The following is a 24,722-nucleotide window of genomic DNA, read 5'->3' as shown; positions in this document are numbered from 1 at the left end:
GACCCAGGAGGGATCAGACACCATTTCTCGAGGCCACATTCCAAGGTAACATTCCACAGCCTCTCCATTATACACTAAGATGGCTGCCTTCACACATACATGCTTTTAAATGGCTTACATTTCCAGACCTTTACCGTGATCCTGTGTTCCTGCCTTGGAATTGTAACATCAGTCACAAAGTTATGTCACATGCTTCCTGAGACGTGCATGGAACTATTTGTGTAAGTGGTGTGGGGGAATTCAGGTCAAATATCCAGTGGCTCACAACTGAAGAGGAAGGCAGCCAAACACTGGAAAACATGTGGCCTTTCTAACTGGTTGGGATCCCAGCATGGGTAACACTATCCTTCTACTTCCTATGTAGCAAAGACTGGAAATTCTGGGGTCAATCCAAGTTCAACCTAAACTCACAAAGGGAACTTAGGAGGATGGTCTTAGAAAAACACAGGCCCCAAGCAGGTAAGCATCAGGACCCATTGTTCCAGGAAACTGTCTCACTGACAATGTTCTCCCTAGCCATTCCCTTACAAAGGATCTTTTTATACCTTTTCCTTATTGACAGAGCACTTATTTGTCCAAGCTACCCACAGCTACTTTATCCAGCCCCACCCCTCCCAGGACTGAACAAATTACTCTGCCCAGATAACAGTGTTGTGACGCTTTTATGAATGGCTGGTGTGCTAACTACAAAAATCAGGGAAGTTCACATCATCTAGACAAGCCCACAGATACTACTTTCCCAACTCTCAGTCAGCATTGGCTTCTTTTTTTTCTGCTTAAACAAAAGTTACTATTGCTTAGACCAGATCACAGCTGTTGAAACCCAAGTATTCATTCTATATTTCATCTACACTTAGAAACAGAGCTCTCACTGTAAGGTAGTACATTTCCTACAAACTCTACAGATGGCTTCTGTCAGTGTATTAGTTAATGTACTCATTCACTGCTGAGACCAAGTACCTTCCACGTGGCAACTTAAGGGCAAAAGGGTTTATTCTGACTCATGGTTTTAGAATGGATATGGTCTGTCACAACGGGAAGCGTCCAGTGGTGGATGTGTCCTGGTGACATTTTTTCCATAATCAGAAAACACAGAAAGGCCAGAAAGGCTGCTAAGCATCAAGGCCTGCCCCCATTATCCACTGACCACATGAAGCTCCACCTCATAAATGTTCCACGGTAACTCAGCGTCTTTAATCCCATCAACTGGGAGGCAGAGGTAGTGGATCTCTGTGAGTGTGAAGTCAGAGAATTCCAGACCAGCCATGGCTACACAGCAAGATCCTGTCTTCAAAAGGCAAAGTGTCAATGGCTGGGGGCCAAGGGTTGAAACACAGCAGACTATAGGAAACATTTCCTAGTCAGTGTGCAACAAACAGCCTGAAATGTTTTACAAGGAAACGCCTCTGGCCGTGGATACAAAAAAACTACACGGGTCTGGTTGTGAATAAACCATCCAAGAGGGCAGACTGCAGCACACTGGTACTCTCTGGTCCATGTGGGAAAGATATGGCCCTTCTACACGGACAGCACCCACTCAGGCCCAGCCAGGAACAGTCTGCTGCGTTGTCATACTTTCCAACTTTTGAGAGGAGCCATGAATCCAACGTTAAAGGCGAAGCAGCCATTTTATTTTTTTAATGTTTACGCTCTTCTTGGAGGGATTTTAATTTACTTATCTATACTTTAACGTGTATGTTTGACCTGCACGCATGCTTGTGCACCATATGCGTACAGTAGCTACAGAAGCCAGAAGAAGGTGGAACAGCCCCAGGAACTGGAGTTCCAGACAACGCTGGGAATTAAACCGAGTCCTCCGGAAAAGCAACCAAGTGCTCTGACCACTAACCCCTCTACTTACTGGCCCAGTGGTTCTCAACCTGTGGGTCGCAACCCCTTTGTGAGAGGGGGGGTCACATATCAAATATTTACATATCAGATATTTCCATTATAACTCATAACAGTAGCAAAATTACAATCATGAAGTTGCATTATATAAAAAATAATTTTATGGTTGAGGGTCACCACTTCAACTATATTAAAGGGTCATAGCATCAGGAAGGCTAAGAACCAAGGATGCTCAATTCCAAAAACTGTTAACTGAGGCTGAAAACAAAAATATTGTTGTAGATGACCAGAAATGGCCCAACCCCACGCCCCATCAAGCCACCCCATTCCTGGTGGGTGCTGAGCTTGCAGTTTGCTGTGGGAAGCTAGAATAACACTGGCCAGTGCTGTAACAACTGCTTTAGATGACTAGTGTCATAAACCCTCTCATGGCTCCAGGGGAAGGAAAGGGACCAGAGCAGAGATGGCTAGTTAATAAGGTTTCCTTGATTTACAAACAAGAGCATTCAGGCCCTGTAGGGTCAGGGGGTTAAAGGGCATAAAGCCCCAACCTGTGTCCACAGAGAACCTCAACAGGGGCCTATTCTCTTGTCTGCAACTGGGTTCCCATTTAGCCCTGACATCTCAGCACCAATTCTGCAGTAAATCACCTCCAACAAGCACCCTGAATCTTCCTTCCGAGGACACACTCTCCAAGCAGATGCACTGCAGTTGTTGTGGTGCCCAACCTCAGTTTCCCTATTGTATTACACTCTAACCCTAAGCCATGCTAAAAGTAACACCAAAATGATTTCCTCAAATGTGCATAGCATAAATTTTAGTGAAAGTGTGCAAAGTTCTGCTAATAATGATTGTCTGTTGAAGGGGAACAGGAGAACATGAAGCCTGTGGGCAAGGCTTATTTCTCTCTTCAGGTTTTTCTGAACTTTTTAAAATTGTTATTAATAGGTTTCTATGAAAATTGCTTTCTCAGAAATATGAGGGTTTTTTTTTTTAGCATGTGATACTCTAGGGCATCTAAATTAAGAACCAAAACATCATCCCATCTCAAGCTGCTACCACACACAGTGCACTAAAAGCTCTCATAAATGAAATGACAGTATACTTTATATAATAAAACATACATACATACAGAGAAAACATGATACTGCAAGTTTAAAAGCTGAGAGATAGCTGACTGAACCAGCTCCAAAACAATAGCATGTCTTAGCCCTTCTCAGTCATCCTCCTCTGGTCTGAATTCAGATACTTCCTGTCCAATGGGAATAAGTGATTTATCAGGAGGCTCTGATACCTTTTGAGTGGGAACTCAGTCTGGCCTGCTTCCTTCACCTTGGCACATCCTAAAGCAAAACCGGCTCTTTGACATACTGCACTCTCAGTTTCATCACTCAGGAACACCCTTTCTCATGCAGGACCAGGAAGTACATAAGAAAGCACAGAGAAAGAGCCACCAGCTACTGTCCTTTGTGTGGGAATCTGCAGAGTCAGCCAAAGATCTCCAAATGCAGAAAACACAGTGCAAGGAAACAATACAGAACTAATCTCAGAGGAAATAGAGATAGTAAATCACTAACAGAAGAGACCTTTAGGAAGAGAAAAAGTATATATTACTGTAGTCAGATACCAGAAAACACACATTATATACACAAAAGCAAGACATTGTGAAAAGAAGGGAGCTTACTAAAATTAAAGTGTGGAGCTTTGAAGTTCAAGATTCAAAAGAAAGGATTAAAAAAATAGATGACATGATTCCCCCCAAAAACGAAAAAAAAAAAAAAAAAACACGTTTCATAGGACAGTCTAAGAGTTAGTTGAGCAGGCCTAACAGCAATTATTTGACTTATTTTTTTCAGAAGAGTAGGAAAGAATGAAAACAGGTTTTTCAAGAGCCAAAGAAGAGATCTCAATCACAGGGCGCTGAATAGAGTAAGGGAAAGCAGGGGATTCAAGTGAAGTGTTACATATAGGAGAAAACTCCCACGTTCTGAAGAAACATCCATCTGAAGGTAGAAGACAACTGAGGAACACAGAGAAGGATTACCGTAAGAATAAAAGGAAACAAGGTTTCAGCATGACAGACAGGGCACACAGGTCCTGAAAGCAGCTCCTTCATAACACAGTATTCAAAAGTTAGGCACACGAGCAGAAGGGAGGCAAGATGAGAGGGGGGGAAGGGGAGGGAAAAGAGAAGGAGGGAGAGGGAGGAAAGAGGGAGGGGACAGGAGAAGGGGGGGAAGGAGAGGGATGAGGGGGATATATTATGGCCTTGAAAGAAAGACAACTAATTATTTCTTGTTACAAAGGTAACAACTGTGATTCCCCTGCTTCCACTGCCGCTAAAATCCAGGGCCCTTTGAGGCAGTTTTAGTGCCATCTCCATGTCGCTGAGAGTTCATACAGGGGGAACTGAAACTCTGATGATCACTCCAAGTCTCCAGAGTGACAGCAGACACATATATTACAAGGAAGAACTTAGGCCCTATCCAGATTTATAAAGTCTTATTTTCTGAAGGAAAAAAAAAAAAGGTAAATCTTGTTGAAGAAGAAAGGCTTTGCCGGGTTCCCTTCCTGTCTTTCCTAGCCTTTTGACTGAGAATGTTTAAGTCTCCTTGTGATGTGGCTAGGTAGATGTGGTTCTATAGGGGAGGAAGCCCCTTTCCTTTCTGAAAATGATCTTCTGAGCTCTGCAGTAAGACATTGTAACACAGCTGTCCTCATTTCCGTGCTTCAGAGAGATTCTGTCTTCACAGCCTTGGAGATGTGAGGTTTGAAGGGTCCTGCTTACCCACATGCAATCCCTGCACTGAAGAGGAGAAATCAGGACACTGAGACAACACAGGGAAAACCACTGGGCCCCAGTAAAACAGGATAGAGAGTTTACAAGCACAAACTTGTAAGCATATGGGACTGTTATGCAAGCACAGTTAGCGGAATAATCGAGATCAATTTGGCGATATTTTGAGACATAACAGACTTTTAAAATTCAAAAGTCCTTACTCAGCCCGATTTATTCGTATCAGCATTTTATGCACCAGTAATTTCTGAATTATTCACTGACTGTGGCACAGAGGGCTAAATAATTTCCTGCAAATGAATTTGTATTTCAAAGTGGGTGTGTCTGTTGCTCTGAGAATTCACCACACCCTAAACAAATTGAATCCAAATGGAAGGCTCTGATAACAGGGAACCAGTATGGCATTTTTGCTACCCTGGCCTTGTGTCTGAAATACAGGCTGCCAGCTGTCCAGCATTCTCATGCAGAACAGATAGGTGGTACACTGTTCAGTGGACCTAAGTTTGTCATCACCCCCAGAACACATACTCCTTCTTTTATCCAGGTTAAATGTCCTACGCTATCCCAGCTGCTGAGGTCATACAAGAGAATGAAAAGTGGCTGCACCTGGTGGCACTGACACAGGCAGGCCCATCTCTGTGAGTTCAAACCCAACCTGGTCGACATAGTTAGGAGCCTGTGTAGGCATAAGGTTATTGTGTATTCAAATGCTGATTTCTGTATCCCCCATATCTGGCTGCAAGCCTTGTTCTAAAAAATCTCCTGTCTCAATGTTGTATAAACTCTGCTCCCAAATGGTTTCCTGATATGTCAATAAAGCAGCTTACAACCAATCACTGAGCAGGAAAGAGAATAGGGCTCAACACAGAAGGAGGAGTTAAAGGAGAGAAAATGGGGATTTGGCTTGGGGGCATGGGCAGAAGTCCAGGAGACACCATCAGAGGAGCTCAGCAGTGAAGCCACAAAGTGCAAGTATCCTAGGATGTAAGGTGGGAGGAAATCATATTAGCCTAGAGGGTTAAGACTGGAGTAATAACTGCTCAATTCTTGTGTTGTGAAGCTTATTATAAACAAGTATGAAGATCTCATTTATTTGTATGACAGCCGGGTTAGAGTGAAACTAAGAGAAACAAGCAGAGTTAATAAAAATAACCATAACAAGCCTGTCTCAAAACAAAAACAAAACAAACACAAAAGTGAAACAGAAGAAAGAAACCATCTACCCCCCCCCCCCGCCAGCATTTGTGATACAAGGTCCACAATGTTTATAGAGTCACCACACTATTATAATAGTTGTTAATGGAAAATTACTGCAGAAAGAGAGAACAGACACTTGGGCCACCATCAAGGAAATGCACTGTGGGTTCTCTAAACACAGGGGAAAATATGCACAGAGATTTCAAGGCAAGACACATGGCATTTCCAAGGAACTTGAAGCTTGTAATGGCTAGCATTCGGTGTCAATTACACATCTAGAGCCACCTGGGTCTACATATGCACATGGGGATTGTTTTAATTCTGTTTATGAAGGCAGGAAGACCTGCCTACTGTGGGCAGCACAATTCCCTGGCTGGTATCCTGATCTGAATAAACGGAGAAAAGAAACTCAGCAGCAGAATACATTAATCCCTCTCTGCTTCCTAACTTTCAGAGCCACCTGACCTGCTGCTTTAAGCTTCTGTAGACTTGACTTGCCTGCTGTGTTGGATGGTGCTTTGAACCAAGAGCTAAAATAAAACCTTTCTCCCTTAAGTTGCTTTGATTAGAGACTATTTTATCATGGCAAAAAGAAAATAAACTAAGGCAGATCTCAAGTTCAATAAACATGTCTACATATACTTTAGAGATACAGATATTCATATCATTTTTTTGAAGTGATGTTTGATAAGAATGATGAATTCATTTCTGGGGTGCCTGCAATATAACCAAACAGTGTCACAGAAGGTGGGTGCCTACTCTAGCCATATGGCTCTCTGCAGACTACACCTCATTCTTAAAACCTTCAAACACTAGGAGCTGCTTCAACTTTAAGAAGACACTTACTATGGGCTTGAAAACAGAGTTACTGAAAATTTCTGTTTTATTTAATACCACATTATCTTATGTGGTATTAAGCTGCTTTGCAGAAAACTGAGCTAGAATATACCCAGAGTCTCTCTTGGGAAGTAGATCACACTTTCTTATATTCTTCAAGGTGCCTAATTTCCATTCTGATCTTTATAGGTGGGTTTGGGGCTGGTTGGCTCTCCATCACATCATTAGGTCCTTTCTATCATCAGTTGCACAAACATTGTTCCAAAGCAACTCCTTCCTCTCTGTCTTGTAGCAGAGATTAGAGGAAGTTTGTAGCCCAAAGGTATAAAAGCAACTGGAGATTTTAGGGTAAGTACATTCAATTTCAGAGTGCATGGGTTTTGGCAGACATTCCGAGCACCACTTTAAGCATATTTTATTCTAGTATGATATATGGTAGCAGAACTTTAAAAGTCCTCTTATGAGGGAAGCAGCCAAAACATCTGCTGAAATTAAGAAGTCTGATTAAGGATGAAGTTGTCCTAGTTTCTTTGTTTTTGTTTTTTTCTTTTGGACTGAAAGCAGAATTTATTAGTGGGCATGACTGACAATGGAGCAGCACAATCAAAGCTTTCATGAGTTTTGGGCCTACTTCTTGTCCAGGGGGCCATGACTGGGAATATATTTGATCCCACAGCCATCCAGGTGAGACACTTCTTAGTCACAGTCAAATTCATCCGCACTGAATTTAGTATGAAGTTTCACTACTTTGAGATACAGATCTTTTGGCAACCAGGGAACTTGGCTTTGGCTCGCGCATAGAGTCTCCATTACCCTCTTTATTCTGTCTTGAACCTATATTGGAAGCAGCCTGAGGTCAGAAACACAAATTTTTACTGAACGGGGCTGACTCCAGGTCCTTTGGATCAGCACTCTGAGTGATAAATTAAGGTTATGTAACTATGCTCAAACATCAGGACCCAATGAGAAAAAAGAACAGGCTGGCAGTTTTGAAGTTTAGCCAGAGCAAAATTGCCAAATAACCAATCACTTAGAGTGAATGACAGTTTTCCAAAGCATTGTTATTTTTTTCAAAACTCGCATTGAAGAAGGTCTGGGTAAAAAGAGAGTGTGGTAAAAGGAAATCAAAGTATTTGCATATGGTCAAGGCAAAGTGAATGAAATACAATCAATACAAAGTTTTTATGAACATATAGAATAAAATGACATAACAAATGCACTTTGGGGCACAGCAAAGTCTTTGGAAGTCAATAGACTATGATAAACACAAGAACATGCAGCTAAGATGTAAACAATTTTAGCCTGTGAAGACACTAGCTACATTGTTAGAATCTGTGTCTCACACCTGGTTTGGGTTTGAAGGGGTAATTAAGTTTAAAGCTCCTGTTAAATGCTGTGATCCAACACATAAAATAGTGTATCTTATCACTTACCTCGCTTGATTATGCTAATTAAAACCTTTAAAGTAATTTGATAGTAAATTAAGAGACTATATGGGAAGATTAGGTATGTCCTACTTGTTTTGACCACAAAATTACAGTTTCTCCTGCCCATCCATTACTTAGACCAAAAGATCTAGAGCAATCTGTTTAACGCCCAAGTAGGTGGTGTGTAAAAGGACAGAAAGGGGTTTTCTATGAAAGTGCCCACACTCTCGTGACTTAAAATAATAAAAGCAAGACAAAAACCCAGAACACTCACATACCTTGCCCCCTTTAGTTAAATTAGCTAGAAAGAGGCTTCTCCAAAGTCCCTCCCACAAAAAAAATCAGTGATTCCACAAGAGAGATATGCATCAATGCATCTATTTTTCCATTCTTAGTCACTTGTGAATTGCCCCACTTTTATAGACAAAGCCCAACTCAGCCAAAAAACAAACATGCCATGTTTCTCACTTAGACAAGGGCCAAAGATTACTTAGTGATCATGATTATCCAAAATTATTCAGTCTTGACTTCTAATCTCACAAGTTTACATCACGGTTTAAAGATGGCCTTTGAAAATACAGGAAGTCAGAAAATAGACTCATTATCATTTATCAAAGAAAAATAAAATTAATTGGAAAGCATTTTGCTCTTAATGTTTCCAAGGGAGTTTGCAAAGGCAGCTGTGCTACCACGCTGTCTCGTCTTAGTTCTCAGCTTCAGGGGCTCTCGGCACACAGAATGCAATGTTACTTACTCCACTCAATAATGTATTTCTAGAAAAAGCCAAATCTCAACCAAAATGTTTCAGTAAACTATAAAATTAGTCTAAAATAAAAAAAAAAAAACCTGAATAACTTCATGGACTAGTAAATATCATCTTCTCACATGGCCTATGTCATTCAAAATTCAGAAGTCATCAAGGGCAGGTAGCAAAGCAAGTCCTCTTTTGCAACCCAGAATTCACTGCTCAAGATGAGTTTCTGATACAGACAAAAAGGACCATGGCCCATGAGACAGCTCTAATGAAGAGGAGGCCAGGCCTGAGCATTGTTTATAATTTACAGGCATAGGTAAAGGGTAAACTAATATGCAGTACATCGATGTCTAACTTCCACGTGATGGCCTTCTCAGGCATGTGGCAGGAGTTGGTGATAACCTGTCTTACTACACTGAAACAAACCCTCACTCGCAGTAATAGTACATTGCCAATTTCAAACTACAGCTCTTTTCATTTTCAGAGGTTCCCAAATGTGATAGTAATTTTTTTTTTAAAGAACTAAAGGAGTCTTAGATTTAAAAAGAAACCAAAAAATCAAAAATAAAGAAATCTTTAAACACGCCTAACTCAGTGTTTCTCAGACTTTGGGTCTTAGAATTATTACATCCTAAATTACTGATGAGCCTAACAGGCTTTCATGTGGATTATTTCTATTGCTACTGATTGCATACTGCATTAAAATGTCTTTTAACTTGCATGTTAGCTTAAATAGAGTTTATGGAAATTTATATTCTGCATATTAGAATTTAGAAAATGGTGGTATGGCCCATTTAAAAAACCATTTCAGTGTGAATAATGTCTTACCCTGCTTTCCTCCTTTTGTTATGGAATGGTTGAAGCATTAAACATCTCACCTCATACATGCAGGGTCAGAAAATGAAAAAGTACTGTCTTTTCAGATAATCTTATGTAACTTTTCTGGTATTTCCCCGAAATTGAACAAATGAAACAAATGAAAGCTTATGAAAAGTTACTTACAATCCATCAACCCTAGTTCTGAACATTTACTATAAAGATCGGAAGCTAGTGGCCTTGTTACTGCAGCCCTCTTCACAGTGGGTGAGGAGTGGAAAAGACCCACGTGACCACAAGTGGATGGACACCAACAGATGGAGAGAATATAGTAAGTGAAGACACAAAACAATACTATGCATCCTTCCAAAAAGAAATTTAGTCTGTTGAGACAATGGTGTGTAATTGTAGAATGTTATGCTTCATGAGATGAGCCACATATACAAAAGTAACAAATGTTCTCACATATATGTGGACCTCAAGAGGGCGGAATGCATACCAGCAGGGAGTAAAGGGGTGGCCACTGAAGGCTGAGAGGCCAGGAGAATGGGAAGGCTCAAAGAGAACACAGTCTGAGAAGAACTGTGCTTCATTTCTGAGCCCTATGCACAGCATGCTCAATACAGCCATGAAGCTGAATTTCAAAGGGTCTAACCACAAAAGATTGAGGGTAGATACGTTAATAGCTTGATTTAATTAGTCTATGTTGTATTTGTAACTTCATTTTCAGGGTATCCGATGCCACTGTGAACACCAGACACACACGGTGCACATACACCCACATACACAGAAGTAAAGCTTTCTAAAAACAACATAAAATCTGAAATCTGTTAGCTTAAATGTGATAATTCATCTCAAACTCTGAAAAGGTCTTTCACCCATGAACAACTTTGGAAAAAATCCTTCTTCCCTGGGTTATACAGCTACTCCAGATGCTAATTTCTTTTGAAAACATGAACACCACCACAGTCATTTATATCAGCATTGAAACATGCTACAAAACATCACACAGTACCCCTCTAACATGGTCACCTCAGTTTTTATTTATCCATTTAAGTTTGCTTGAGGGTCAGCAAGATGGCTCAGCTGCAAGGCCTGACAATCTGAGTTCGAGCCCCAGAACCCACAGCATGGAAGGCAAGAACCAACTCCTGTAGGTCATCCTCTGTGCTCGACACATGCACCATTGCAAGCACATGTCCACACACAAATACACAGAAGAAAGGAAGGAAGGAGGGAGGGAGGGAGGGAGGGAGGGAGGGAGGGAGGGAGGGAGGGAGGGAGGAAGCAAAACATTTTAAACATTCAAAGGTTTCTGAAGAAATGGGTCAGTTTCACTACTATACATAATTCCAACTCCAGGAGGATCTAATGCCATCCCTGACCACCTTGGGCACCAGGCACATACATGTTACATATATGTACATACTCATACACATAGAACAAACACTGAAACACACACATTAGAGGGCTGAGAATGTAGCTTAGCTGAGAAAGAGTGCTTGCCTACTGCACACAAAGCCCTGAGTTCACTGCCTGCACTTGGAAAGGCAGGCACAGTGGCACATGACTGTAATACCATCTCAGCAACATTCATGAGTTCAAGGCCAACCTGGGCACATGTACCTGACATAACAACAAAACAAACCAAATGACAACAAAAGCCGATACATATTAGCATGAGTCTTAGTAAAACTGTCTGTAAGCATTGGGTTGCTGTCAAGCCCTGTCAGAGAAATACAGGTTTTCAAAATCTCCACTTTTCTCTCTTAACAGCTCAAATTTTATTACTGGCAATAAACAGCCAGGTACTTTTTTCAACCTGATTTTACTTCTGAGCAAGAAGTAAAATGGTAAGTCATGCTAAGCAATCACAATGAGTTATGTTTACGAAAATATAATGATAGTGGAAGATGCTCACCAAGTGAAGTGAAAATAGGTGCAAAAGGAGCTTCTAGCCCACAGTCTCAGCTCCATGTTCACGTCTCTTCCTGAGGCTATTCTGTACTGGGTAATATGGTGCCAAAACCGAACCCAAAACTTCTTATGTGGAAACAGACACCTATTTCTGTTTATATTTTTATTCTTAACTATGTATATACAAGCTTTTGTGTGTTTGTCCATGTGAACATGGGCTCTCAGAAGCTAGAAGAGGGGGTCAGATCCCCTGCAGCTGCAGTCACAGGCAGTTTTGAGCCACCGGACATGAACGCTGGGAACCGAGCTTGGGTCCTCTGCAAGAGCAGTGAGTGCCTAGTGGCTGAGCTATCTCTCCACACTGAAGCATCAGTTTCTTTGCTAAAAGAATTTACAAACGTAAATGATAAGTATTATAATCCTTAGGATTATATTTAATATTTAAGAATGTCATCCAACCCACACAAAGAAATGAATTAATTAGCAGTCCTATCAAGTCTGGAACAAATGAGGTCCTGTTTAGTGGGACACAGGATATAAAGAAGCACATATTTATACACACTTCCAAAAAGCATCTTCCTTTTGACATATCATAAATGGGTCGAGTCCAAAATTTGAAGTGGTCCTTATTAAGACCAGAGGTTCTAACCTGTGGGTTATGACCCCCTTGCAGGCTGAACAACTCTTTCACAGTGGTTACCTAACACTATGGGGAAACACAGGTATTTACCTTACACTCCATAGCAGTAACAAAATTACAGTTATGAAGTATCAATGGGAATAATTTTATTGTTGGCATCACCACAACACGAGGAACTGTTAAAGAACTGTAGCATTAGCAAGGTACTGCTAGTCTAGAAGATGCTGTGTAATTCCTTAAAACTATTTCCATCACTGCTGCTGAAGTACACACCAAACTACATAGCTATTCAAGAATCAAGGGTATACGGGTTGCATAACCACCTGCCAACAGAGACAGACTAACCAATCCAACTCAAACTGCTAGCTTCTCATATGTCTGAAGAGTTTTCTAAAAAGACTGATACAGAGCGTAGGACCTGTTCTAATGTCAGGTACTATAGGGTTCTGTAAGTGTCTTTGGTTTTGACTATGAACACAAGATCAAAGGATCCCAGCAAAATTAATACCAGGCCCATGACCCTGAGCACATTCTGATTTCAACTTTCACATTTGCTGTCAAGTAGAGAAAAGCCACCCTTGGTTGAAAAGATTTTTCTTTCTTTTCTGGTCTGATGACTGTATATGCTGTTCTCTGTTCTTGTTTGAAAACTCATTAGATCACTGCCCGTATTTTGTGCCTTTATCCTCTCTACTCTACAACCTTACATTTCAAAAATCTGTGCTCACTATCAGTAGTTACTGGTCACGGAGTCTTAGATGCAAATGTCCTACATGAAAGTATCACACATGACATTATCATTCTCCCATCATGATCGCTGAAGGCAAGGAAGAGTTCTTTCTTTGCTGTTTATTCTTTTTCTTTTGTTTGTTTTTGAGATGGAGTCTCACTTTCCAGCTCTGGTTGGCCTAGAATTAACTATGTAAAAGAGGCTAGCCTCAAATTCACAAAGATGCACCTGCCTCTGCCTCCTGAGTGCTGGGATTTATTCTCACGGCAATTGTAGCTGGTTCTAGTCAGCTTATAGAATACATAACTGAGATCCAAACACAGCAGTTGAAAGGGTTAGACTAACTTTGTAACCTGTATGTCTTCTAAAGCCTATAGTTTTGAGTTTTAGGTTCAGGTTAAGCTAAAGCCTCTTAGTACCTTTCCAGAGAATGGAAAAATGTGACCCTATCTATGAGGACAGATAGAAAAAAAGGCAAGCAAGCAATGACCTTCACTCAGCAAAAAGAAAAACTCCTGTCTTTGAGATAGCATTTCTTAGCAATGAACCCAGACTTCTTCTGAGTAGCTTTTGACCTGCAGCCAAAAGTCCGCAGCCCCTAATCTTCAAGGATGAGCTAACCACCCCCACCTTAAATTGTAGCTGCATCCACACTTGGCAGGACTGGCCAAGCTTGAGCACCTAAGACTAACCAATTATCTTACTTTATAGCTTCCTCATCCAATCCTAAATTGCCAAAATTGCAACTTCAAATTTCCCGCAATTTTTCTTTTAAAAACCTAAAGGCCTTTGTCTCCCGGTGCCACTCTTTGCTGACTGGCAGGGGTGACCCCATTGTGCAATGGTTAATAAACCTCTTGCTTTTGCAACGAGTCTTGGTCTGGGGGAGTTTCTGGGAAGGGCGCTATCTTGAACTCCTGAGCTGTGAGACCCCAGGTCTTACACAGTAAGCTGATGATGTACAACTGTGACATGTTTCAGAATCACCCTGGGGTGGCTGTTAAGACTATTCCTCATACCCATACCCTGATTTTCAAGTTAATACGTCTGGATCAAGGCCCAATAATTTGCATCTCTAACATAGCAGGTGGTGCTGATCCTCCTGAGGATGTAGACTTTTAGAACCACTGTTCCACTCAGATTAACCAGCTTGCCCTTGCAGAGGGTTCGAAGTGTGCTCAGAACACAGAGGAATGTCAGCACAGTCACTGGAGGCAGATGGAGTAAAAAGATTAGAATGCAGACACATTTTTCCCAAACTCAACTTGAGAAAAGCTTTTTTTTTTTTTTCACCTGTGTAGTTTTACATTCTCAATATATACCCTTCCAGAAGGTCTATTTCATGCTTTGGTTTTACACCATACCACCATCAGTGAGTTGCCAGAGTCACCACCACAATCCCGACAATTCTGGCAGAGAAGCACTAGAAAGAAACAAAAGCCCCAGTTCCTTGGCGCCCCTTAAGAAGCATGTTAAGAAGATGACGCTCGCAAGACGGATCGTAAGAGGTTGAGACTGTGTCCCCTTCAAACTGTCCAATAGGTGAGCAGTACTGACAGGACAGTGACTTTCCACACTGGCTCATGATGGTAGCAGAGCTCCACTAACCCAGGTTACTGTAGGAGAAGGCGCTGAGGGCAAGAAACCCAGAAAATGGAGTGTATGCAGAGAGACACCTTCTCAGAACACTCCTTCTGGATCAGAGACTGGATACCACGGGAACCTGGACTCCCCTCAACAGAGGACAGGCACTGGGATCAGCATGAGAAACCACTGCCTACAATACGCTTGTTGGTGCGAGTCTCCGGTTTCCACCTTCACTGTCCGTGCTTTCAGCAGTATCTCACGTCTCAGAGGGACATGACTCTTAAGGACAGGGCAGAAAGGTTGCAACAATTTCATCGCGAGGAAGCTAGTCTGAAAGGTAAAAGCTGCAACACAGCCATAGCCCAAGGGGTCGTCTCCCGAAGCTCCCCCATCGTCCAGAGACATTCATTCTGCAGAAGAAAACTACAGGACTCATTCAGACTCCACCCTGATCGAGATGGAACCTCTCTCTCAATCATGGTGAAAGGAAAAGGAATGAAGGAAGTAAGAAAAGGAGGAGAAAAAGGCTGGACTTATACTTAAGGGGAAACTGGAAGGGGGTTGGGGGTGAAGGGTGACAATCACTTCACGTGAGTCTCAAACTACATTTGGTGTGCTGATTCCTGAACTCTACAGGAATGTTCTGAAAACAAATGAGGCTCTAGATATCAGAGCTCTCATTTTTAAGGATATGACTTTGGGGGGGGCAGGGGAGTCTCCCAAAGCCTGTAAAGTTAAGTCCCCCTGGAGCTCCTTTCTAAAGCCATTCTTAGCTGGCAAGAACCTGGAGAGGAAGGAGCCTTCCCACACAACCCTTCGGGGAAGAGCTTGCGAGTTTCTCAGAAAGTTAAACTCACACTCCCCATATGGCACAGTTTCCACAGTATCTGCTTCTAGGTACTTACAGGGAAGTGAGAGCTGCGCCTATAAAGGGAGGACATGCAACTGTTAAGACTTGTGATACCCACAAACTGTAAACCACTCAAAAAGAAGCTATTCAAATGCCTGCGGACAGATGAACAAGGAGATTGTGAGTATCGTCAGTGGCATGCTACTCAGCAACACAAAACAAAGCAGCAGCAGGGATGACAAGACCCACTGCATTATTGACATGTGCAGCCACAGGGATGAGCCTTAACAGTATGTTACACAAAAGAAGCCAAGCTGAAAGTGTGTGCTTTAAAGTTCTGTCTGTAAAACAACAACAAAACAACAACAACAAAAACTGTATAGTGATGCAACGGGAATCAGTACCTGAAGAGGGAAATGGAAGGGAATGAGGAGAGACCATTTTGGGAGGCAGACACAGCTCATTAGGATGACCATGGTGGCCATGGTTTCCTGCGCGCACACATCAACCTCTCAGACTGTCCACCTTCAGCAGGGATAGCAGGTCCCTGAAGGTGGATTACAAAAGAACCCCCTACTAACTCGATGCTTCTATTTCAATCATCCACAGAACTTGACTAGTTCCCCTAACAGTGACTGGAGTGCCCCAGTGAAGATGGGAAGGGGTGCGGGGCTCCTGACTGTATGTAAAACAGCTCAACAGCTTGCCAAATTTAAGACCTTTCCCTTATCTCCTGGTTTAGAGGGCCGCAGGCCAGCGTTTACAGGTCCTTAGGGGTTAATAAAAAGGCTGAACTTTCAGTGCATGCCACCAGCGACAGCTCTTCTCACTCACCTCCGCCACCATAAAAATCACACGGTCCCTTACTTCTTCCATATGATACTCTCGGGATCTGTCAGCTGGAGCCTACAACCCAAACCCAGCCGCCACATGCATGTTCGGGGCCTGTAAGCTAAGAAGGGAATTCACATTTTTAATAATTTTTTAATGATGACAGCGAAAGAACCTCATCCCATTAAAAAAAAAAAGGATTAAATTTAAACACCGCTGCAGGTAAAGTTAGGACACCATAGGCACTTTGTTCCCGTGTCGCCTCGGACAGCAGAGGGTAGCAGTGTGGAGCACCCCAGGACCCGCCCCTCCCCCAACAGCCTAGCACCTTTCCTAAATGTTTTCCTTCTAATTAACAACCAAGCAAAGACACCTGGGAACTGTCTGCTCTCAGGGTCTGCAAGCTGCTTCTCGGGGACCACGGTCAGCCACGCAGCCCCCCCCCCGCCCCGTTTACCTCCCACACAGTCTTCTCTAGGTCCCCACAGCAGTTCTAAAAATCCCCAGGCTCCGAAGCTTTGGGTTTCAAGGTCCCCAAAGCACCTGAGGCAGATTAAGCGGAAGCTGAACTAATTCCCTTGCATCTATCTGTCCTCGTTGGGCATGGGTCGTGGGAACGAAGCGCATCATCTGACTTGACCCTCTCAGCACCACACTCCTCCCTAGCTGCAGAACAAGTTCCCTAGACCATATGTTGGCAGCACTTACCGTCCCCCTGTTTCAGGGCCAGGCTAGGAGGGGTTTCATGCTTCACTTACAGGTCTCATGCCAAACTCCAGGGAAAACAAGGTTCCTGTCTCTTGCTTTTGACATATCTACACTTTGCGCTATAGCTCAGATCATATTTTACGTCCAGTTTATACTGCATTATCTGGCTTTTCTTTCTCTTCTCAGTAGACTCACAGGCACATACTCCCTCGACCACCACCACCGACTTACTATCAAGTCTGAGAAAGAAAATGAGACATGCTGGCAGAGGAGACATGCAAGCCTTTAATCCCAGCACTTGGAAGGCAGACACAGGCAGATCTCTGTGAATTCTAGCCCCCCCCCCCCCCCCGTTTTACAGAGTGAGATCTGGGTCACCCAGGGCTACACGGAGAAATCTATCTTGAAAAACCAAAAAAGGGATTGAGGGCCATGGGATGCAGCTGCTTGTGGGCTCAGGTCACATGCCTGGTTCCCTGAGCTTGGGGGGTGTTGGATCCTCAAGATACCTTCCTTTCCCGGTTCTGAAATGGGATTCCGGCACTAGGCATTGAGGTCATCTCCTTCATGCAGAGTGACATGGGCTGGGAAGCTGCCTATGGCTTCTTCCTGCTGGGTAGCCAGTGTGTGGTGTGGGGCGGAGCCTCCCACGGAAATGGGTCTGATGGGGACCCATCAGGCAGCCACTACAGTAGACCCAGATGAAGCACGTAGGCCACCACCGAAGAAAACAGCAGGGCTGTGGGGACTGGCTGAGCCTGAGGACTGGGACTGTAAAACCTGACCCTTCAGCAGTTCAAGAAAGGAAAAAGAGAGAGAAAGAGAGAGAGAGAGAGAGAGAGAGAGAGAGAGAGAGAGAAAAGAAAAAGAAATGAAAAAAGAAACCAGGGAAGAAATGCAGGGTAGACGGGTCACTCCCAGAGCAGGGCTCTCCTGTTCACTAACAATCATCAGTTGCGCCTTTCCCATGCGGTTACACAACAGAGCAGGGCTTGCAACAAGTGCCTGGAAATCCCCGGTATCTCCAGTATCTCGAAACTGTCCTTGGTCATGATTATCTGGGAGAGTGATGGGTGGTGATGCAGAGTACCACCTCCTTACATTTAAAGAAGCCCCTTCACCTCAGCTTGTCGGTACAGTGTTCCAGCAAGGACCTGCCTTGTGCAGCCAAAATACAGCCAAAACCAAAACCTATGATATGAAAAAGATTATGTGCTAGGATCGAGGACAGGTTTCAAAGTCAGAACACTTTGTTTTGTTTCTTTTTTCTTTTCTTTTTTTTTTTTTAATTAAGAGCCTCCATTACTGACCAGTTAGCACATGTGGCCTCGGGCCAATAGTAAATTGGGTCAGAGGATCCTGCACAGACATGACTTGGCCAACAGTTCACTAATTAGGAGAATTTAGCAATGATCACATCGTTAAACCATTTCAGCAAAACAGGTTTACCGCTCTGCTTCCCCAGCATCCAAGGTTGCTTTCTTGTCCCTCCCCCTCTCCCTCTCCCCACCCCCATCCCCTCCAATTAAGTCTCTACTTGAGGAGACCCCAGTGCTCAGCACCTTCCCCCTCCCCTCCACCCCCGCCAGCTCTCAGCATTATCTACCAACACACCAAAGTGACTTCCTAAGACACTCCTTGGACCCACACATGTGTCATCTACCCAAATGCAGTTTGTGCCCAAATTTTACCCCCTTCACCCCTAGACGTTATTTTTTTCTTTAGGAAAAAGTTATGATCCCGCCCCCCCCAATTCATATATAAATCAACCCATGTTCATACACAGAGCCAATCTGCACCACAGGGTTGCACCCTCCTTTTCAATGACTAGATGTGGCAGCCACTCCACTGAGGGGCCATTTCCTAGCTATCAGACTCCAAATCAAAACCTAGCCACATATTATAAAACTTAGACATATTATAACAGGGATACAGATTGAGAACACACTGTGATGACTAGTCTATACTGTCCATTCGATGGGTTTAGCATCACCATGGAAACAACCGCACAGCATGTTTATGACTGAGGGACGAGGTTCGCTGGGATGGAGACACGTGCCCTCACTGGTGGGGCACCGTTCCATGAGCCGTGGTCCTGGACTGAATAAAGCGGAGAAAGACAGCTGATAATGAGTATTCGCCTTTCTCTCTGCTTCCTGCTGCCAGCACAGTCTGGTCAGTTGTCCCACACTCCTGCCACCACATCACATGCTGGCCTCCAACTCACAGAGATCCACCTGCCTCTGCCTCCCTAATGCTGGGATTAAAGGTGTGCACCACCATGCCAGGTTCACAAACCACTCCTTTCTTAAGTTGCTTATATCAGGTATCTTGTTGCAAGAGCAAGAAAAGTAACTAATATGGATGCTAAATGAAAAGGGCCAGTCACAAAAGGCAAATATTATGAACTGCAGCAGAGAATCCTAGGGTGCTTCTATTAACCTTGTACAGAAAAGGATATGTTTGCACATAATACATGCATATTCTCCCATATACTTTGAATGCTCTGTAGATTATATATAGTACCCAGTACCATGTAGATGATATATAAATAGTCATGCTATGTTGTCTAAGGAATAATAATAATAATAACAATAAATCTGTACCAAATCCACACAGACCCAATTGTTTTTCTGAATATTTTTGGTATGCGGTTGAGTCCACATGTGCGGAATCCATGGATACAGAAGGCCAAATAAATATACATAGTTTTCAGAATAGGAAAATCCATAGCCATAGAAGTAGATATACGTTTACCCTGAGACAGAGAATGACTGCTAATAGGTTCTTTGGAGATGACAAAGTGTCCTAAGCTCAGTTTGTGATGATGACTACACCAGCCTGGAAATACACTGAAACCACTAAATTGCACACTGTATAGATAAGCTATGAATTATATGAATATATCTCAGTATGGCTATTAAATGCTGTTTCTATCTTTAGTACAAATGAAGATGATTGCATTAAGCAAATTATGTCAGTCTCAGAAAGACAAATACTACGTTTTCTCTCCTTTGTGGTTATTGGAGTTTATACAGATACAAACAAACCATTGTATATACAGATGACATGAAAGTAGAAGCAAAATGATCTATGGCACGAATAGAAGGGGCAAGAGGGAAGAAAGATGGGGATGGGGAGGCTGTTCAAAGTACAGCATATATTTACATGAAAATGGCCAAATGAAATAACGTAGAATCACAAAGAAAAAAGTAAAGAATCCAATAAACCAGCTATGTCTGTTTCTTCGACTCTGTACTGCTCCCTCTTTTCTCAGCACCTCTCACCTTCCCAAATGAATCTTGTAGGCCACAGCCCTTCCCTTCTTTTCCTCCTCATCACAATGTCTAAAACTACCCCACAAAGCACATTTTCCCATAACACGACCAGCTAAAACAGAAATGGTTCTTCCAAGAGGAGCTGCATTAGTACACACCTCAGCATACACAGACTCAAGGACCTCTGGCAGGCTTCGCTCATTAGTCTCTCCTGGACAGACACCATGCAGTACATGCTTCCCCTTCTCTCTCTCACTCTCTCTCTCCCTCTCTCTCACACACACAGCACCACCACCACCAGCACCCCAGCAGCAGCAGTAGCGGCAGCAATACTTTTTCATGGTGAGCCCTTTGAGATGTCCCATCTTCTTCAGTTTCACTTAATCACTTCAAACCAGGCCATTTCTCTGAAACTGTACCACAGTGAGTTGCTTCACTCAGTACACAGATAACTGACCCCTCCAGCAGCTCTCACAAAGAGGGGTGATGAGAGGGGTGATGTAAAAAGTACAAGCTTAGCCTTACCTAGCTTTCTCTGGGTCCTCCTTACCACTGGCCTCATCAGCTACCAAGTACCACAATGCCCCTGCCACAGCCTGCATCATGCCATTTCAACTACAAGCTTTCAAATCTATGAGTTAAACTCCTTTGATAAAACTAGCTGCCTTGATATCCAATTATAGCTACAACAGAGCTGAAGAATACAACCCCAGAAGCTATTGGCAAGACCACACTTTTTTAGTTTGGGTAATGTGGATGCATTTCAAACACCTGCTAGTAAATCTTTGAGGATCTGGAGACTACTTTTAGCTAGCTTTTAAGAGAGCTAAATGCTGAGCTTAAGAAGAAAACAAAACCAACAGTTAAAAAACACCAAATTAGAGGACCCATCAATTTCACTCAGTCTCACTGACACTGACTATTTACTGCAGGACTGAGGATAGAAAGATTAACAAAGATCTGTGTCATCTATTAAGGCCACACTGATTTATTTGAAAGGTGAGACACAAAACATACCAAAAGGACAAAAGAAAGCAGCAGCAGCGGCAATCAGATTGCAGTGGCAACAGCAGGTAGGGTGACTGAGATCTGGGTCTGAGACCAGCTTTGCAGCCTCAGCACTTTGCAGCACATATGGACTTTTCTGCTCAACACCAACAGGCAAAGTTGTTTCATTTTTCCTGGGCCAGACCTCAGAGGTCCACTCTCTCCAAGTGGGCACCCGGCCTTTAGACTCCACTATGTTTTCCTGTGGGGAGCCTCTGACCTATCTCTTGAATTTAGTTACAGCTATAAAACACATCAAATGGCCACTTTTATCTCTAGAACAATGTGGGCCTTTTTTTTTTCCAATCACACTAAAACAAATGATTAAATTGTGGTAGCTTTCTAAATCTGATTAATGTTATTCAGGGACTCCCACAAACTGTTTTGCCATTTATTACACTTGCTAATTAGTATCTGTAAGGTCTTTATCTTCCCCAACCTGCAGTTGCTTGCTCAGGATGCTGTTCAGTAAAAGCAGGACTCCTGGCTAATACAGTTAATGAGTTTAGCACTGCCAAAATGTCAATGGTTTTTTTCTTTATATTATTTGTTAAGAAAGAGACTAATTTATCTAGTTCAGCTGCCCTGGGTAATTTTCATGGAAATGTCAGAGCAGCAATCAGGAGAAGTGAACAGCAATAAAGATGATTGCTAGAAAGGAGCAAAGAACACCCCACTGGCAGGCTGCTTTGATTTTTCACAGTTCGGGATTCCATCCTGAGATAAGGCAAGGAGCATACAGTGCACCTAAAGCAAAGCCATGCATTCCATCTAAGGGGCAGCTACATTCCTGAAATTTTGAAATGTATGAAACCTAAGAAACTTAACTGTAAAGCTCCCCCCAAAAAGGAAATGAGCATAAAAAGCATCCAGGGGAAGACACAGAAGAATGAGCTAGGGGACCCAGTTCACTTTCATTCACAACAAGTTGTCTGATGTTAAATGAGAGGAGAGCTCCACAGGGACCCCAGGAGCTAGGTGCTTTGATCACCTCTATATGAGATGTATCCAAGAGAAAATTTTTTTTCAGAATTTTCTTCAGCAATTTCATCATATCCTTTCTTTAAGATTATGTGTTTTCAGATATAGTGGTTCTTAGGGTTCAGTTATAACAAAACATTTTTCAAGAAAATTAAATAAGCTGGCAAAAAGCTTAGCTGACATAGATGGTTTACCACCAATTCTGATGACCTAAGTAGGATCACCAGAAGCAGAGAACCATCTACCAAAAGTTGTCCTCTGGCACACGTGCATGTGTGTGCAAGCATGTTATGCATGGGAGCAAGTGAACACACACACCACTGTTATCTGTGGATAATGACCACTGAGGCCAGCCCATCTGAAGAGGAGTTCACTTAGCCTCCTAACATGATGGGGATGCAGGGAGAAGATGCTGATTTGAGTGGATAGCCTCTGCTACTTGCTAATCGAACTTTTGACACGTGGCCACACATCAAATTCCTTCAAGTGTTTATAAGAAAGGAGAATCATACAAAATAAAGACTAAAGAAAATAAAATTCTAAAGGCCTCCTGTGATTAAAAAGCTCTCAGAATACCCTTCATTCCACCACCACCCCACTCGCCCCATTTTTGCCTGCTTGACTCCGTTTATTTCACACAGTGGCATGTAAAAAATGCTTTAATATTTTTGGATACAAGGTTCTTCGTAAGCCTTTAGCTTACAAGATTAGGTAAGAATAATGGATGGTTACAAGGCCTCTGTCTTGAAAGATGATAGACAGTGGGGCCCAGCGGAACACACCTATAACCCCAGCACAGCTATAATCTATAACTGAGGTGAGAAGATGGCAAAGTCTAGAATCCCCCAGGGCTACACAGAGAAACTGAGTTTGAGGCCAAGCAAGATCATACCCCAAAGTAAGGAGAAGTGGAGGGATTGGGGGAGGGTGGGTAAAATGGATGAGATACAGCTCAGTAGCAGATATTGCTCATCACTACAACAAATTAAAAAGAATGGGGCTGGTGGGAAGAGAAACATTTTCCTTTTGTAAAAGGTTAATTGTGCATATGTGTGTCCACCAACACACATTTTAAGAGCCACAGGAAGCAGAGGGTGTCAGATCCCCAGAACTTGGGTTACAAGCAGGTGTGAGCTGCCTGACTTGGGTTTGAGAACTGAAGCCTCTGGAAGAGCAGTAAGCGACTCTTATCTGCTAAGCCATCTCTCCAGGCCCAAGAAAAGTTTCTTAAGTTCGGTTTCCCTGCTTTGGTGAAGTTTCCCAGTGAGAAATTAGAAACAAACTTAGGACTGAGGAACCAATGCTGGCCTACAAGCCTCATCTGCTCAGAGAAACACAGCCTATAATTCCAAAATCCTGGGGCAGTGATTGTTGGTTACTTTAACAGAAACTTGAATAGGAATGCTTGTGTAATCAAAGACCACTGATTAACTTAACAGGAATACTTACCTTCACCACAGTTCTCCACCTTAAAAATTACAGTTCGTTTGGCTGAGGAATGGCTCAATGGAAAAAGGGGCTTACAGCCAATCCTGAAGAATAGAGTTCAATCCCCTGCATCCACATGACAGGAAGAGAGAACTGACTCCTGAGATGTCCTCTGACCTTCACACTTACTCACTCACACACACACACACACACACACACACACACAAAACCACACCTTGGCAACTGTGTACTTGCATGCATACAAAAATGTAATACTTTTTTTTTTAAATTAGAGGCTGCTTATCCTTAGCTTGTTTGTATTTGCTTTTTAATTTTTGTTGTCATGGTTTTAGTTAGTACCAAAAAGGAAATGCAAAGTTAGTTATCGGAGGCTCTGCTGTTTATGCTGTGACTTTTGGACAAGTTATTTAAATCCCTGCTTCAAGCTCTTTATCAAACAAGACCCAATGGCATGACCTTATTTGTTCTGTTTGTGATTTTTAAGTATATGATCATCTATATAAATACTATGTAGCTACTATTTTAATCTTAAAATACACATACACAGAGAGAAATTGAGAAACAGAGAGAGAATATGCTTCACATCCTATCAGGTTAACATGCTTCAGCCTTCTCCCTTCCCCAACAGATTTACATAAATGATAAAGAAGCAGTATAATTACCCTCTTTGATCTCAAATTGGACTCTCTCATGCTCATTTTAGCATAACCAAGCGGTAGAAAACCCCTTTAATGACAAAGTGTCATTATTCCTTTCTCAGTGATTTGCAATTACCAGGACTCACTTGTCCACGGTGATACGTATCCCCTTTCCAACAGCTAACCTAAAAACAGGAGGCAGCTCATCAGGATGCAGACAACACCAGTAACAAAACATAATTAGCTTTTTCAGATTTATGAGCCCATTCTGTCCACAAGATACAGTAATGATTCTTTTTAAAATGACAAAGCGATAAAGCTCAGAATGCTGAGACACTTCTGTGAACCAGGTCTTGGGAATTACTTCATCATATCGGATGTGGCTGCTTT

The 24,722-nt window shown here is 42.6% G+C and overlaps 1 protein-coding gene and 1 non-coding gene across 4 annotated transcripts in view; one reads left to right on the top strand and one right to left on the bottom strand.

The window, feature by feature from the left end:
- Mcc (MCC regulator of WNT signaling pathway) overlaps nt 1-24,722 on the bottom strand; it is a 350,991-nt gene that overhangs the window by 181,496 nt on the left and 144,773 nt on the right. The gene's annotated exons all lie outside the window — the stretch shown is intronic.
- LOC132652664 (small nucleolar RNA SNORA40) lies at nt 8,987-9,110 on the top strand. Its single transcript, XR_009590242.1, has one exon. It is a non-coding gene; the product is annotated as a small nucleolar RNA SNORA40 (small nucleolar RNA).

This window comes from Meriones unguiculatus, chromosome 2, assembly GCF_030254825.1.
Source record: "Meriones unguiculatus strain TT.TT164.6M chromosome 2, Bangor_MerUng_6.1, whole genome shotgun sequence".
NCBI lineage: Eukaryota > Metazoa > Chordata > Mammalia > Rodentia > Muridae > Meriones > Meriones unguiculatus.
Note: the sequence above shows the minus strand (reverse complement) of the source record. Positions and strands in the feature narration are given on the sequence as shown.